This window comes from Panthera leo, chromosome C1 (genome assembly GCF_018350215.1).
Source record: "Panthera leo isolate Ple1 chromosome C1, P.leo_Ple1_pat1.1, whole genome shotgun sequence".
In the NCBI taxonomy this organism is placed as follows: domain Eukaryota; kingdom Metazoa; phylum Chordata; class Mammalia; order Carnivora; family Felidae; genus Panthera; species Panthera leo.
This window is the reverse complement of record NC_056686.1, coordinates 197254987-197272116: the sequence shown is the minus strand read 5'-3', so window position 1 is coordinate 197272116 and position 17130 is coordinate 197254987. Positions and strand designations below refer to the sequence as shown.

The following is a 17130-nucleotide window of genomic DNA, read 5'->3' as shown; positions in this document are numbered from 1 at the left end:
ACAGCTGCTCTGAATATCCTTATACATGTCTCCAGTGTACACAGAAAAGATTTTCCCTTGGATATATATCCAGAATTACTTCATCATAAGGTAAGAAAAACTACACATAATAATACCAAACTGTTTTCCAAAGTATTTGCACCAATTTATGTTTAAAGAAACAATGTATAAGAAGCCCTGAGGACTCACATCCTCTTAATCACTTGGTATAATTGAGCTTTTTATTTTTTTCCCAATAAAATGGATATAAAATAGAACTCATTATAGTATGATATGTAATTTATGATCACTACTGAGCCCAAAAATCCCTTCATATGTTTATTGCTAAGATATATTACCTCTTCTGTAAAGCGCTATTCATGATTTATGCTCATTTTTCTATTGAATTATTTGTGCTTTTTAAATTGATTTATAGGATGTATTTATATATACTTGATATTTAATATTTGGTTGTATGTAATAAAAATGCCTTCTCTCAATCTATAATTTATCTTTTAATTACTTTAAGGTGTTTTACAGATCAAAAGTTACCAATTCAACATAATCAAATTTGCGAACGATCTATTTCATAGTTCTTTTTATGTCCTATTTAATAAATTATTGCCTCCCTCCCAAGTTTTAAAAAAGAGAATTTGTCTTTAAAACTTGACTAAAATTTTAAAATTTTTATTATTGACATTTCATTCTTAGCACTATCTAGAGTTAGGTCTTTATATACAGAGTGAGCAAAGTCAAATTAACTTTTGTTGTTGTCACTGTTCATATGGAAAACCCTATTCCGAGTTTCTATTAGAGAGACAAAAGTCCCATACAAAAGAGGAATGTTTCTAGAACTAAAATAAAAATTAGAAGCAAAATGTTTCATAAAACCAATTAAATGATGGTCACAATTGAGAATCATATTAGTGATCTTCAATAGTAAAGGGGAGAAATATCTGAAAGCATAAACCAAAGATAATAAGAAATGAACATCATAAGGGAAAAAACGTGAGTTTCAAGAATTCATCCCAGAAAAACTAAATTGTGAATCACTGGATTTTTAGAAATATAACAAAATAAAAGAAAAATTATAGGAGAGGTAATAATTAAACAAAATTCTGCTTGCTTAAAAAGAATGGAGTCTCTAGATTGAAATGATTAGCAATGGTTTCATAATCATTTATAATGTTAGATATATTCTTGCCAAATTCCTGAACTCCAAGTATTACCCAAAACAAACACACAAACACAAAAACAAACTAAAAAGAAAAGGAAAAGTTTCCAGAAGAACAGATAAAACAGGGAGAAAAGTCAAACAAAAAAATTAACCACCCAAGAAAACAATAACATTCATGTTAATTAGATGTATTCCTCACACAAACTTTAGAAAAATAAAAATAGGCAAAAATGACTTGAATGTGATAAATGTTATTTACCATAATAAAAATAAAGTATTGTAAGCAATAAAAGTTTAAAATCATTTCCATTAAAATCTGGGAGCTTATAGAGAGAACTATCAACATTATTATTTAACAGAGTTTTGAGCAAGTGCAGTAAGAAAAGAGAATTAAATAATCAATATTAAGGTGTTTTTGTGCTGATATTATTTATATAAGAAAAATCTAAGATATTCCCATAAACTACTTGAACAGATGAATTTATGAGATTCTTCCACAGAAGGAACATGTACCAACAGAAACACAGCTGTTCTCCATTCTAGTAACAATAATCTAGAAACTAAAATACATACATCTCTATTTCCCTCCTTTACCAATACAATGTTGCAAAGGTCAAAGAGTTTAATTTACTTACTAAATAATTCAATGTCATAATTGATATCACTGAACTAATTTTTAATCTTTTAAGCAAAAACAGAAGTATACAGTCATTAAAACTGAATAGATCGTTGAGTGCCAATATAAGTTCTGTATTTTTTTTATTTTCTTTTTTTTAATGATTTATTTTTGAGAGAGAGAGAAAGAGAGAGAGCGTGAGCAGGGCAGGGGCAGAGAGAGAGGGAGACACAATCCAAAGCAGGACCCAGGCTCTGAGATATCAGCACAGAGCCCAACGTGGGGCTCGAACCCAGGAACCATGAGATCACGACCTGAGCCGAAGTCGGATGCTTAACCGACTAAGCCACCCAGGCGCCCCTGTATTTTTTTCTTTTTTTAAATTTTAATTATTTTCTAGTCAGTTAACATACAGTGAAATATTGGTTTCAGGAGTAGAATTCAGTGATTCATCACTTACATACAACCAATACCCAGTGCTTATTACAGGTGCCCTCCTTAATACCCTTTACTCATTTAGCCCATCCCCACCTACCTCCCATCCATCAACCATCAGTTTGCTCTCTAGTCCAGAGTTTCTTATGGCTTGTTTCTCTCTCTCTTTTTTTTCCCTTCCCCTATGTTCATTTATTTCTTAAATTCCACAATGAGTGAAAGCCAATGTTATTTGTCTTTCTCTAACTTATTTCGCTTAACATAATACACTATAGCTCTATCCACATCATTGCAAATAGCAAGATTTCATTAATTTTGATAGCTGAGTAACATTCCACTGTGTGTGTGTGTGTCTGTGTGTGTGTGTGTGTACAACATCTTCTTTATCCATTTATCCGTTTATGGACATTTGGGCTCTTTCCACAATTTTGCTATTGTTAATAATGTTGCTATAAACATTTGGGTGCATGTACCCCTTCAAATCAATATTTTTGTATCCTTTGGGTAAATACCTAGTAGTGCAATTGCTGGGTCATAGAGTAGTTCTATTTTTAACTTTTTAAGGAAGCTCCATACTGTTTTCCAGAGCGGCTGCACCACTTTGCATTCTCACCAACAATGTAAGAAGGTTCCCTTTACTCCACATCCTCGCCAACATCTGTTGTTTCCTGAGTTGTTAATTTTAGCCATTCTGACAGGTGTGAGGTGGTATTTCATCATGGTTTTTATTTCTTATTTTTTTAATGTTTTTTTAAATTTATTTTGAGAGAGAGAGAGAGAGAGAGAGAGAGAGCGCGAGCAGGGGAGGGGCAGAGAAAAAAAGAGAAGAGAATCCCAAGTAGGTTCCATAACATCAGCATGGAGCCCAAAGCGGGTCTCAAACTCACCAACCATGAGATCATGATCTGAACTGAAATCAGGAGTCGGTCGCTTAATTGACTGAGCCACCCAAGCACCCCCATGGTTTTGATTTATATTTCACTGATAATTAGTAATGTTGAGCATTTTTTCATGTGTCTGTTAGCCATCTGGATATCTTATTTGGAAAAAATGTCTATTCATGTCTTCTGCCCATTTCTCAACTGGATTATTTGGTTTTTGGCTGTTCAGTTTGATAAGTTCATAATAGATTTTGGATATTAACCCTTTATGAGATATGTCATTTGCAAATATCTTCTCCCATTCTGTAGGTTGCCTTTTAGTTTTGTTGATTGTTTCTTTCACTGAGCAGAAGATTTTTATCTTGATGAAATCCCAACAGTTCATTTTTGCTTTTGTTTCCCTGGCCTCTGGAGACGTGTCCAGTAAGAAGTTGCTAAGGCAAAGGGCAAAGGGGTTGCTGCCTTTGTTGTCCTCTAGAATTTTGAGTTTCCTCTCTCACATTTAGGTCTTTCATCCATTTTTAATTTATTTCATGTATGGTGTAAGAAAGTGGTCCAGTTTCATTCTTCTGCATGTTGCTGTCCAACACCATTTGTTGAAGAGACTGTCTTTTTTCCATTGAATATTCTTTCCTGATTTGTCAAACATTAGTTGACCATATAGTTTTGGGTCCATTCTGGGTTTCCTGTTCTGTTCCAGTGGTCTATGTGTCTGTATTTTCTAAGGAAGCATAGCTTGCTCATTTAGTTCAACAGTTGAACTCAAAATTTAAATTTAAGTTTTAGACAATCTTGCTACAAAATCATTATTTTAATCTATGTTTTGACAAGTATGATTCCATAATATAGTAAAACTAGTATTACTATTGGGCCCATATGTTTCCAAAGTACCATACACAGGGACACACAACTGTTACACTGATCTTTGTATTCCAACTGCTATCCTCTGTACCTCCTATGAAGTTACATCCATACTATCTTACTCAGCAGACCACCAGATACCAGGTACCATGTACCAGGCATTGTCTGTGAGGGAAAAGACAACACAGGAACTTATAATTTAGTACAATACTAGTTCAGTACTAATTATGACACAAGATAGTATATAAGAGAAATCCACACTATTAAGGGATTGTAAGTGATATAAGATCATGCTTGGTAGAAGTTCTTCACATGGTTGTGGAGATGGTTGCAATGGAGCAAGAGAAGCAATTAATTAAAATTAATCTACGTGACTCAGTGTTATCAAAGTTAGTTCCTAAGGATCTGAACTCTGAAATAAATACTGATTATTGTTCTAAATAACAAAATAATAATTTCTTCTTGCCTACCAGGGCCTTCTTCTTTCCAGAACTACAAGAATGCTACTCATCATGTAAACCTCTGCTCAAATTGAATCGTCCCTAATAAAGTCTCTCTTTTTGACTTATCAGATATCATATACAAAATTAACCATTTCATCTTTTCTCTTCTCAAAATTTTACCTACTGTTTTAGTAATTTCAGTGTATCATGTTAGTTATCTTCCTCCTTTATGACACCATGAACTCTTGGAATATCATATTGCCTTATTTTTAGTGACTAAAAAGAAAAGGAAATCAGTATTGACAGTCAAAATAATAATAATGGATGCATAAATTGACTAATGAACTAAACAGTGAAATAGTCCTGAGATCTCCAAAAGACATACAAACAAAACCAGTATGTCAATGGAACAGCCCATATAATAAATCTACCCACAGAATAAACACCTTAAACCTCAAAAGTCACATAGCCCATTTTACATTGAAGTCAAGCAATCATACCACAAAATAGTATGAAAGCTTCTCATCATCACTGACACAATGATTTCCTCCAGTCCTTCAATCACCAAAGTCCATTTCTCTTTTCCTCCAATCCAGAAATATCACCAATGAAAACTTATGGCATTTTTAAAGTTCACTATTTTGTCTACACAGTTGTATTCAAAAACAAAGAATATAGGCCTTAGCACTGCCTCATCCAAATTGCCAAACCCTGAACTGCTTAAAAAGCCAGTGGACAAAGAAAGAGAGATACCATATGTCTTCACTCTTATGTGGATCCTGAGAAACTTAACAGAAACCCATGGGGGAGGGGAAGGGGAAAAAAAAGGTTAGAGAGGGAGGGAGCCAAACCATAAGAGACTCTTAAAAACTGAGAACAAACTGAGGGTTGATGGGGGTGGGAGGGAAGGGAAAGCGGGTGATGGGCATTGAGGAGGGCACCTGTTGGGATGAGCACTGGTGTTGTATGGAAAACAATTTGACAATAAATTTCATAGTTAAAAAAAAAAGCCAGTGGACAATGCTGTGCTCTTTTAACACTAGTTTGAAATTACAGTGTTATCACAGCCAAGTTTTCACAAATTTGTAAATATTCAGTTATGGTTTAATTGTAAGATCAAGTTTTCTCAGTAACTAAGTTTCCAGCTTTTATGCATGGGGTCAGGAAAATCCTGGATATTTTCCATAATACAAATGTTTCCAATTTTACAAATAGTATCATAACCTAAATGGGGGTCTTGATTCCTCCCAGAAATCTAGTAAAGTACAAAGCAAATTCTACCTCTTTATGACTCCTCTGTGCACCTAAAAACACAGCTGGTCCCTTGCAATTTTTATGCACTGAAGGGGTTCAGTATATATACTATCTTTATATTTAACCCTATGAAGAGTCACTCATTTGGCTTCTCAGTGTTTCCATTACCCATAAAGCCACTGCCTTGCATGAAATGCTCTCCTCTCTGTTTTAACTACTTTAAGTTGTTTCTGTTTTCATGGACTAATGGATATAGAGAGCATAAGTCAAATCCTCAATTATAACATTTCTGAAAATTAGTGGTAAATTTTGCAAGTCTGTTTCTTATAACACTCCTCAGTGTGCGCTAAGACATAATGTGAAAACACAGTTCAGTAAAAGTAATTCTACAGTTTTACCAGTAGCAAAATGAGATCAGACACCCGGCTTGATGACAGCTGGTTAAAAAGTGACAATAAAATAAAGAATATCTAGAAAATGGATGGAACTACAAATTATTCAGAGACCTCTAAAAATATATTTTCGCATACAACAAAGTTCTAAGTACTAAGGAGCAGAGAGTACACATTTATCCCCAGTACCTATAAGACCATTAGAAGCACTGCCTTACTCCTCATCAGCTGAATTGGAGGTAACATCAGCAATGAATGGACTACTTAGGAAATGATTTCTGCTCTCAAGGAGTTTACATCTAGGCAGGGAAATGAGAACTTAAAGAAGTATTAAGGAAACAAAAAAATGAATAAGAATGACATTTAGAGTAAATGATGGAAGAAAATAAAACACAGCAGTGGAATATAGTGACGACAAGATAGGATTGCTATGGCAATGGTAGAGTATTAGATGGGATGCTCAGGGAAGGCTACTCTAAAGAGGTGATATGAAGCTGAGAACTGAACAATGAGAGAGAGAGACAACTTTATGAAAATCCAGGGTGAACACTATTAGCAAAGCAACAGCAAGTGTCAAGGCTCAAATTGGAACAATTTAGACTGTTTTAAGAACAAGAGAGACAAACTTGTTTCTGAATCAGAAACTTGTATTTGCTAGTTTCTCAAATGGCTAGGCAAAACGAGACAAAACAAAAAAAAATCTTCTTGAAATTGTACTCATGGCAATAAATTAATTATTGAAAATGGAGTATGTAACTGAGCAATATAAATTCCCAGAAAGCACTCTATGATTGATCGCAAACATACTCCTATTAAACTATATCCATGAGGGGCGCCTGGGTGGCGCAGTCGGTTGAGCGTCCGACTTCAGCCAGGTCACGATCTCGCGGTCCGTGAGTTCGAGCCCCGCGTCGGGCTCTGGGCTGATGGCTCGGAGCCTGGAGCCTGTTTCCGATTCTTTGTCTCCCTCTCTCACTGCCCCTCCCCCATTCATGCTCTGTCTCTCTCTGTCCCAAAAATAAATAAAAAACGTTGGAAAAAAAAAAAAAAAAAAAAAAAAAAACTATATCCATGGACTTGCTAAATTACTTGAGCACTTATGATTCATTGACAATTATGAGTGGTTTAAAAGTACTAATTCATTTAATTGTCACAACAAACTTGTAAGGTAAGTACTATTATTATTATCATCTTCATTTAGAGCTGAAAAACTGAGACACAGGGTTTAATTAACTTGTCAATAATCATACAGCTGGGAAGGATAGGACAGGGATTTGAATCCAGGTTATCTGGCTCAACAAAATGCCTTCTTAAGCCATACAGTAGATCCCCCTCATCCAGTTTCACTTTCCGACGCTTCAGTTACCCAGGGCAATCAAAGTGCAGAAGGAGATGATACTCCTTCTGACATTTCCTCAGAAGGTCAATAGTAGCTTGATGCTATGTCACAATGCTTATCCTTCACCTCACTTCATCTCGTCATGTAGACATATTAACATCTCACATCATCACAAGAAAAGGGGTCAGTGCAATACAATATTTTGATCGGGAGAGACCACATTCACATAACTTTCATTACAGTATATTGTTATAATTGTTCTATTTTAATATTATTGTTGTTAATCTCATACTATCCTTAATTTATAAATTAAACTTTATCAAAGTTAGGTATTTTATAAGAAAAAACATTGTATGTATATGGTTCAGTACTATTTGTGGCTTCAGGCATCCAGTGGGGGTCTTGGAACATATCCCACTGCAGATAAGAGGGGAACTACTACATCAAGGTATTATGGTCAAAGGTGTGGGGGACTTGATTCAGACAAACTTGAGTTCAAATCCCAGCTCTGTCACTTGGCAATCTGTGATCTAACAAAACAGTGGAAAAGGAAGACATAATTTTTATCATTGCAATTAACTAAATCCCTACTTATATATTTTTAGTCTTTCCTTTCAAGGCCCCAGGAAGGAGACTTCATCAACATTTTTCTTTTTTGTCATTTCCTGAAGCATCAGCATCTACCACTGCCTTAGCTTAAATGTCTTAACTTTTTAGAAGAATGTCTGAGATATATTCTTAAAGAACAGAAGAGGTATATTCCATATGATTTTTGAAGATGTTTTTTAAAAATTCTACTTGCTTCTGGAGTCACACAGGAGATTAATGTGTCTCCTAAATAGGCTTTCTTGTTATTTTACTTTTTTTAAGATGATGATAAATAGCCTGAATTATTTTTCAACCATTGATATTCTCCTTTTAAAGGAAAAAATTACCATAATATAATTTGTTCAAGTACAAGCATTTGTAATTTAGAATACTGATAATCAAAACCCAGAATGCAGATATATTTCCTCTAGTTTAAATTCTATAAGGTTTCAGACATATTAAAAAATCAGATATAGAAAAAAGCATTTTTCTTAAATTGGTGTAAATGTTATACCACAGTTTATATAATTACTAATTCAGCCTCATGTAATTAATCTAATAAACTGTCTTTTAATTTTATTAATTTCTTACATTGTTAAATATGTACAATAAAGGAATAGCACCACATAATCTTCTAGTAGATAAATTGATAAATGCTTAAGTCTCACCCTTGAGACTATATTTCCTGTTACAGAATTTGGATAAATGAGAGACAAGATTGGAAGAGGGCTAGATTTATCGATGTTTATTCCGGTATGTCTTAGATTATGATTAACATCTTTTTTATGATTTTTGTGTCAATTTAAAAATTTTAACCAGTATGGCTTTGTATAAATTGCTATAGCTTTTTAATGTGTCTAACCTACTACTACTTAATATTTATTACTAGAACAATCTGCCTTTTCATCCATTTAAATTATTATTTATAAAAGCAGATCAAATAAATACATATTCTCCATAAAAGAAAAGGAGGCTAGTTTAATTGCTGGGCAGAAAGCTACCATTTCCTTAGATTTAGACAATGGAACAAAGAGCAGGATAGAAAATGGGCACGTCGTGTGAAAGTAGACTACTAGTAAGAACCCCTGACTACTTCATATAAGCCTACTTTAGATGCCCCATGAATATTTTCCAGACTTCTCTAATATGTTACTTGTCTATTTTTATTTTATCTCTTTCAAGGGAAATATAACATTCACAGTTCAGGTAGGCAAACTATAAAATTTTACCTTCTATTTAGTGGCAGCATAGTGAAAAAGTTCCATACACATGACAAACCAGTGTTTCTTTCTTTTTCTTTTTCTTTTTTTAAAAGAAAAGTAAGTGGTGTGTTTGGTACAATAAGAAATACCTATTTTGTCTTTGTCCCAGCTTCCTGGCACACAGCCCCTAAAACTCTTGGAGTCTCCAAAGTGACATCTTGTATATGCTAATGAGATATTAGACTGGTCAGCCTCACTTAGATCTCTTGGGAGAGAAGGGGAGTTAAAGATTGAGTTAATTACTAATTGTTAATGAAACTTCCATATATATAATGAAACTTCCATAAAAACTCCTAAATAATGGAGTTCAGAGAGCTTCTGGGTGGATGAACACATCCAGGCAGTGGCAGGGTAGCACATCTGAAGTGGCTATGGAAGCTCTATGCCCCTTCCCCACATACTGTGTGCAGGGCATTTCTTCCATTTAGCTGTTCCTGAGTTGTGTCCTTTATAATAAGCCATAATAGTAAGTAATAACAAGAGTAAGTTAAGGACTTTCTTCACTTCTGTGAGTTCTAACAAATTAGCAAATCTAAAGAGGGGATTATAGGAACCCCTTGAAGTTATAGCTAATTTGGTCAGAACTACAGGTGGCAATGTGGGACTTCTGACCGGCATCTGAGTGGGGGCAGTCTTGTGAGACTGAGCCCTTAACCTGTGTGTTCAGCAATAACTCCCGTACTTAGAGTCAAAAAGAATTGAATTATAGGACAATCAGGGGTGTTCAGAGTTCAGAGAACTGGTTATTGGTGAGGGGAAAAAAAAAACAAACAAACAGCCATGTTTGGCATCAGAGATGAGTAAAAACAGTTCAAATGGGTTTATGCCTTAAATATCAGCAGGATTAAAACTGATTTTACATGAGCAATCAATTCATAGAACAAACAAATTCAGCATTTAACTTGACATGACATCTTCCATGACACTTAAACTCATCAGTCACAGGGTATAGAAACATTGAATATTTAATATTAACATCTAGCAAATATGATATGAAAATGGTTTGATTTATTTTTTAGAGCAGTTTAAGTTACCAATAAAATAAGGAGGCAGTACATAGACTTTCATATGCCCCCCACCGCCTCCCAAAAGACACAGCCTTCCCCATTCTCCCATCAGAGTGCTACGTCTGTTAACAATCGATAAACCTGCATTGAGACATCATAATTACCCAAGTCCATAGTTTACATTACAGTTCACTCTTGGTGTTGCACATTCTATATATTTCAACAAATATATAATAATATGTATCCACTTTTAGATACTGCCCTAAAAATCCTCTATGTTCCATGCATTCTTCCCTTCCCCAACCCCAGGCAACCACTAATCTTTTTACTCTTCCCATAGTTCTGCCTTGTCTAGAATGTTAAAAAGCTGGAATTATATACTATGTAGGCTTTTCAGATTGGCTTCTTACACTTTACAACATGCATTTGGTTCCTCCAGGTTTTTTATGGCTCAATAGCTCTTTTATTAATCCATTAATAATTAATTGATTAATCCATTTACTATACTGACAGACATCTAAGTTGCTTCCAAGTGGTAATTATGAATAAAGTTGCTAAAAATATCCATCTGTAGGTTTTTGTGTGGACATATGTTTTCAATTCTTTTTGGTAAATACCAAGGGGCACTGAATGGATTTTTCAAAGGGGGAAAAAATAACGGAAAAAAATTTACAGATTCATGAACCAAAAACTGAAGGCTTTGTTATCCTTCACATTCATTGCACACGTGCCTGACTGAGTACAACATGGCATTGTACAAAAGATTCAAATGGATGCATCAACAGTTGAAGGTATGGAGTTGCATTTCTTTTTCTTAAAAGTTGTTTTAAACTTAAACTGTTTTAAAAAATGCAAATTAAAAAAACCCTAAAAACAAATCCCTGGTGAAACTTCTAACTTGTTCATAAAAAATTAACTTTTCTTCGACCATAGTGACAGAAATGGAATTGCTGAGTTTGCATATTGTATGGATTCTATTTCATGTAACCAAGAGAGGCCATATTTAATTATGGTGACAATTTAATAAAGGTAAGCTCTGATGTTCTCTGGGGGCCTTGGCTCTGAGCACAGGTTGGAAAAGAATCACAATTTCTGATCATTCAGAAGTACTTCAGAATCATTCAGTATCATTTCAGAAGTATAGAAAAATATTCAGTTGTTCAAGTACATTGTTAAGTATATGTTTGAGACATTCTGCATTTGAAGACATGCCCTGGAGAGGGGCACAAAATACTTAGTCTCTAGCAACCCCAAAGAACTCCACTGGCTATGGTCTGTCTTCCAGTGCTTCTGGGACTTCACTGTGAAATAAGAAATAAGAGAACTTGCTAAAAATGCAGAGTTCTAGGTCCCTCTGAGACTTAGTAAATCAGGACCTTTAATATGCATTTTTAGCAACTTCTCAGATAATTTTATCAGGAGGTCCATCAGTAGATGGACTTGGAAACAAATATATCCGATATTTCTCTCCAAGAGATCTTCTAAAGATTGAAAAACTGTTAAATGACACACCATTGGTATACAGTTCTAGTACTTAAACTCTTCAGAATTCCCTACAATCTATCGTCAATTACCTTTTCAAATATGTCTCACTATTCTATATGCAATTAATCCTCTATGGTCATATTCATAGCTGCTCAGTTCCCTGGATTATTATTTTCTTTTCTATCTCCCTCTGTCAACTGTTTCTTGAAGTCTCATCCATCAGTATTCTGTCTCATAATTTCAAATGATTTTCTATGCCCATTAAAAATCATCAATCAATCATGAAGTTTTTCACACTAGTCAAACAAATAGTAGCCTCGTCTAATAAGAAAAACCTCCTTTCTAAAAATAGATTGACATTATATTTAATACTTTGTCTTACTTATGAAGAATATTATTCGCCTTGTTTTTATTTTTTCAGACAGTGTTGTAGTTGACCAAATAGATAGTAAATTCTAAGGGCTTATGGTCCTATAGGGTCTTTTTGCAACTTGAATGACTTAAATATAGACATAAAGGTCTTCTTCAAATATTATAAATTCTTTATTAATAAAAATGTACTTCTACCTTATAAATCAAATACTAATACATATGTACATACATTATACATGAAAATTTATATTTTAAATGGATAAAGTTAACTCATTTTATTATTTTGACTCATAATTAGCCCAAAATGTCCTCAGTGTTATTTTTCCTGATTATAACAATTATATTTTAATATGTATACTTCTTTAATATAGAAAATGTAACTACCCTATTTTTGCTACAGGGTTCTAATCCTATAAACTGAAGTATTCCCTCTCTATATTAATTTTTTCCCATCCAGGAACATTAATACAGGTAGAAGATAAATGATTATATGCTTTGTATTCTTCTTTGAGAAAAGCAGTAATTATATTGAAAATGTAATAATTAAAATTTGATGAAATTATCTTTCCAAATTGATTATTAAATTTTAAATATTGGTTATGTCAGTACTAGAAATCTAAAGATAATTTAGTCAACTTAAACCATGCTTATTGATCTTTCTCCCAAATTCTATAAATGCATAGGATCATAAAATATTTCTAGCAAAAAGTTTTTTAAATAATGCTATTATTTTCATATCTCCACTGGAAATCTGTGGTTATTCATGGTCAGAACTCACTGACTCACAAATGAAGACTGACTTAAATACTGATCATTAATTTAATTTTTTAGAATAAATCATTAAATCTAAGTTCTTTTATTTTTACTATCAAAATTGCAACTTTATATCAAATTATATTTCAATAAAGTTAGCTAAACAAGGTTACTAGCTTTCCTTATGAGAGATAAATAATAAGACTAGCTTTGAATTTAAAAAAAAGACAAATCAAACTTTGTAGAAATCAATAGAATGACTTTTTGAATCGTCCAAATAGTTAGTTAAGAAGGGGTTTATCCAGTCCATTGAAGGAGGACCTTAAATGTAAAAACCCTGTTTGTCTGAATTTCATAGGTGGTAGAATTTATCTGCAAGATCTAATAGTTCTATCATAAGCGAAAGTAAAGTAAAATAAAATAAAATTATATTATATTAAACATATCAAAATATATTAACATTGATTTGAATGTAATTTATATATTTTATCTACTATATTTAATATATTAGGTATATAATCTAATTTTACATATATTTGTATAGTAATGTAAAACATATATAATTATATCTGACAATAATAGTGGAAACACTAAACAACACAGTATATGTTTCAGTTCTAACTTCTCTCATCTTTCCTAATCATCACCTAAAATTTAAATACTCATGACTTGTGGTGAAACTGACTTATATTTTGCTTTACAGTTGTAATAATTTTTCCATATATGGTTCAAAGGAACACTTAAGTTATTTTAAAATGATTACACTCAGAAAATAATGCTTGTTTTAAAATAGCATGTTAAGCATCAACTTTGTTGATGTCAGCCAACTAACCTCGTATCAGAAATAGTTACTAAGAACAAATGCATTTAAATTCCTGATTTTTATGATGCACAATTAAACTCTTACTAAAGGCAAGGAAGTCTGGAGAGAAAATTTAGCAATGAAAAGATGAACAAAAAGACAAATCATGGGATGTCATAAGGCCTAGCAATCCAATCCAGTCTGTGACTTTTCACTCTTCCGGAATTTGTTTTTGTTTTTGTTTTTGTTTTTTGTTTGTTTTGAACTCTTTGTGAAGGCAAAAAAAATAGAAATCCACACAGGAAATGGAATAGCTGGCATATTCAGCAAACTCTAAAGCACAGTGGTGTATTTAAGGCATGGGATGGATGATGAAATGTGGTTAAAGGCAGGATGGAAAAGGGGTGCCCGGGTGGCTCACTCAGTGATTAAACGTCCGACCTTGGCTCAGGTCATGATCTCACTGTTTGTGGGTTTGAGCCCCACGTTGGGTTCTGTGCTGACAGCTCGGAGCCTGGAGCCTGCTTCGCATTCTGTGTCTCCCTCTCTCTCTGCCCCTCCCATTCTCATGCTTTGTCTCTCTCTCTCTCTCTCAAAAATAAATAAACATTAAAAAAAAAAAAAAAAAAAGGCAGGATAGAAAAGAAGAGCCATCCATACCCCTGCTAAGGAGACTGACATTATGAGAACTATGTATTCAGATAAGAAATATAAATTCCTTATGTCCTACTCAAAATAAGATGCAGTCTTGGGCATGTCAAAATGAAGTGGGCAAGTACTTTCCAGTTCATTTGGGTGTGTGTGTATGGCATGAAAGGGGGTGGTTAATATTCTAATGATATTAAATATTTTTTAAGTTTATTTATTTTTTGAGAGAGACAGAGAGCGAGTGGGGCAGGGGCAGAGAGAGGGAGAGACACAATCCCAAGCAGGGTCCATGCTGTCAGCATAGAGCCCAATCCAGGACTCCAACCCACAAACTGTGAGATCGTGACCTGAGCCAAGATCAAGAGTTGGATATTTGACCGACTGAGCTACCCAGGTGCCCCTCTAATGATATAAGAAATAACCAACTCACCTATAAAAGATCTGAGATCATGAGGAGTATTATGAAAGAAACATGTGGCAATGGGACTGGGGAATGATCAGGCAGGGGCAGAAGGGACATGGTAGAAGATAAGGACAGTTTATAGAGGTTTGATGGTTGGAAAGAGCTCCTTGAAAAAATTTCATTTGAGCTAAAATATGAATACAGATGACCCCAAAATGTGATGGTCTGGAGGAGAAGTATTCTAGGTAGAAAGAATGTTAAGGCAGCAGGCAGAAAATGGAAACCTGATGGAATGGGAATTACAGTTATATGAATAATTAAACTTTAGTCAGTAACCAAAGTGGGTACTACCCCATAAAAAATTGATTTATTTCTTCTATCTTTTCATAACAAAACATTATTGAGTTACTCAAACTTGGGAGCTACCACCTAAAACTCGACAGGCCCGCTTGTTGTGAGGGTAAGGGAATGATTAGCTGTCCACAAGGAAAACTTTGAGGACATGAAGGGACACCACAGGGCAGAGGTAGGCTGGACTGAGACCTTTTAAAGCTCCAGCATTCACTGTCACTTGATGGCATTAGAGTTCATAACTAGCAATTAAATATTGTTTCTCTAAGTGGAGGCCCCTTCCAGGCTAGATCTTACTGGAGTTGCCTGCAGAATGCCATATCAGACTTCAGTCAATAATGAAACTAAACTCTTATGTACTATACCGAGGGCAGTTGTGTTTAGACTGCTAAGTATTAATTCCCCTTTCTGCTAGCATCCAGATTCCTTACTGGAAATGCCTTTTCCCCACTGGATCAGCCTGGTCTGGGAGGCCAGCTACCCATTAGACAAGGGGCTGGTTCTGATCTGTTACAATCCTGAAAGGCAAAGACCCTAAAAATGGTTGGATAGATAAAAATGACTGGATAGATAAAAAAAAAAATCTATCCAGAGTGAGCTATGATGTCCTAAACGGAGTGTTCATGTTGTGGTTTACTCTTCCTAGATCTCAAGGACTAACTGCTTCTTCCGCCTCAATCAACTTTTGAGATCTTTCAGTAAATTCCTGTTTAAATTAAGCAGAGTATCCTAGTGCAGACAAAGTATCCTAACTGAAGTCTGTTGACTCAGAATGAACTATGTATCAGAGTCTCAATATTTAATGTGCCTTAATGAAAAAAAAATCACCTGGGGAGCTTTTATAATTGACACATTTGGGACTCAACTGTGAGATTCAGATTCAGTAGTTTAGGCTGAAGCCCAGGAATCTGCATGTTTAATGAGCTCCCTCAGAATCATGAAGCAAATCACATTTTGAGAAAAAACAAGTCTTTTGACTTCCCCCTACTGCCACCTTCCTTCTATGATTTACTGCTCTCTGATGTTTGAGATGACATCTTTTCAGGGTGCCTAAGGGCAGCTATAGTAGCTGTATTTGTTGCTGTGTTTGTCTCCCCACCTCTGTGTTAAGAAAGTTAATGGGATGTTTCCATTTAAAAGGCCTCCTACAGTGTAGCCTGCTCCACAGGGAAAGAAAAGTAAATAAGAAATAGTTAACTATGTCAACACATTAATTTATCCTATAATCTGCTTAATTATGCAGTAACATTAGACAGAACAATTTGCTAGAGGATATTTTTTCCACACACAGAGAATCTGGAGGTGAGTTTACATATTCTTTTGCAGCTCAGAAAATAGCACTAGCCAAGATGTGGGTTTGAATTCTCACTCTGCCACTCATGTGTCTTTGAATACCCATTAAACAGGCTCATCTCAGATTTCCTCACAGGCAAAAGAAGTAATTTCACAGAATTATTGTAATAATTGCACAAAGTAACATTCATGTTGTAAGCCATATAACAAAATATATAGTCTATTATCTATAGCTATAGTCTGGTTCTATCCTCTTTAATGTGTAACAGCAGCTATTTACACAATTCAAACTAATGTTTTCTAATGTTAAGTAATAATAACTAATTTAGCTAAAATTATTCAATTATTTTATTTAAGTTATTAGAGTATCATGTCTACACTTGCAAAATGAAGTTTGTCTTATATAAGCAATGAGCAAAATCTCAAAAATCCTAATACACTATTCACTCGTAACAACAATTTTGGTATTCTTATTGATGGGTTTTTCTCACCTAGAAAATCATGAGGATTGAAACTGTGTCTGTATTATCTTACAAGAATAGTTGTGCCCATGGGTGTTCAATAAATATTTGCAGATGATAGTCTGACTGTCAGCTTGATCTTGAGGAAACCACTTAATCACTCTGAGACTCCTGGGTTACTCTTCAGTAAAATGGTTCTAATACCAATGCTGAAGAATTATTTTAAAAATTAATGTAAATGTGGAGGGAGTCAAGATGGTGGAATAGCATGGCAGTTTTTTCTGTGTCTCGCATCCATGAAATACAGCCAGACCAACACTAAACCATC

The 17130-nt window shown here is 34.3% G+C and overlaps 1 protein-coding gene across 2 annotated transcripts in view; it reads right to left on the bottom strand.

The window, feature by feature from the left end:
* The window catches only part of SPAG16 (sperm associated antigen 16), a 1016770-nt gene that overhangs the window by 712971 nt on the left and 286669 nt on the right, over window positions 1-17130 (bottom strand). The window lies entirely within an intron of this gene.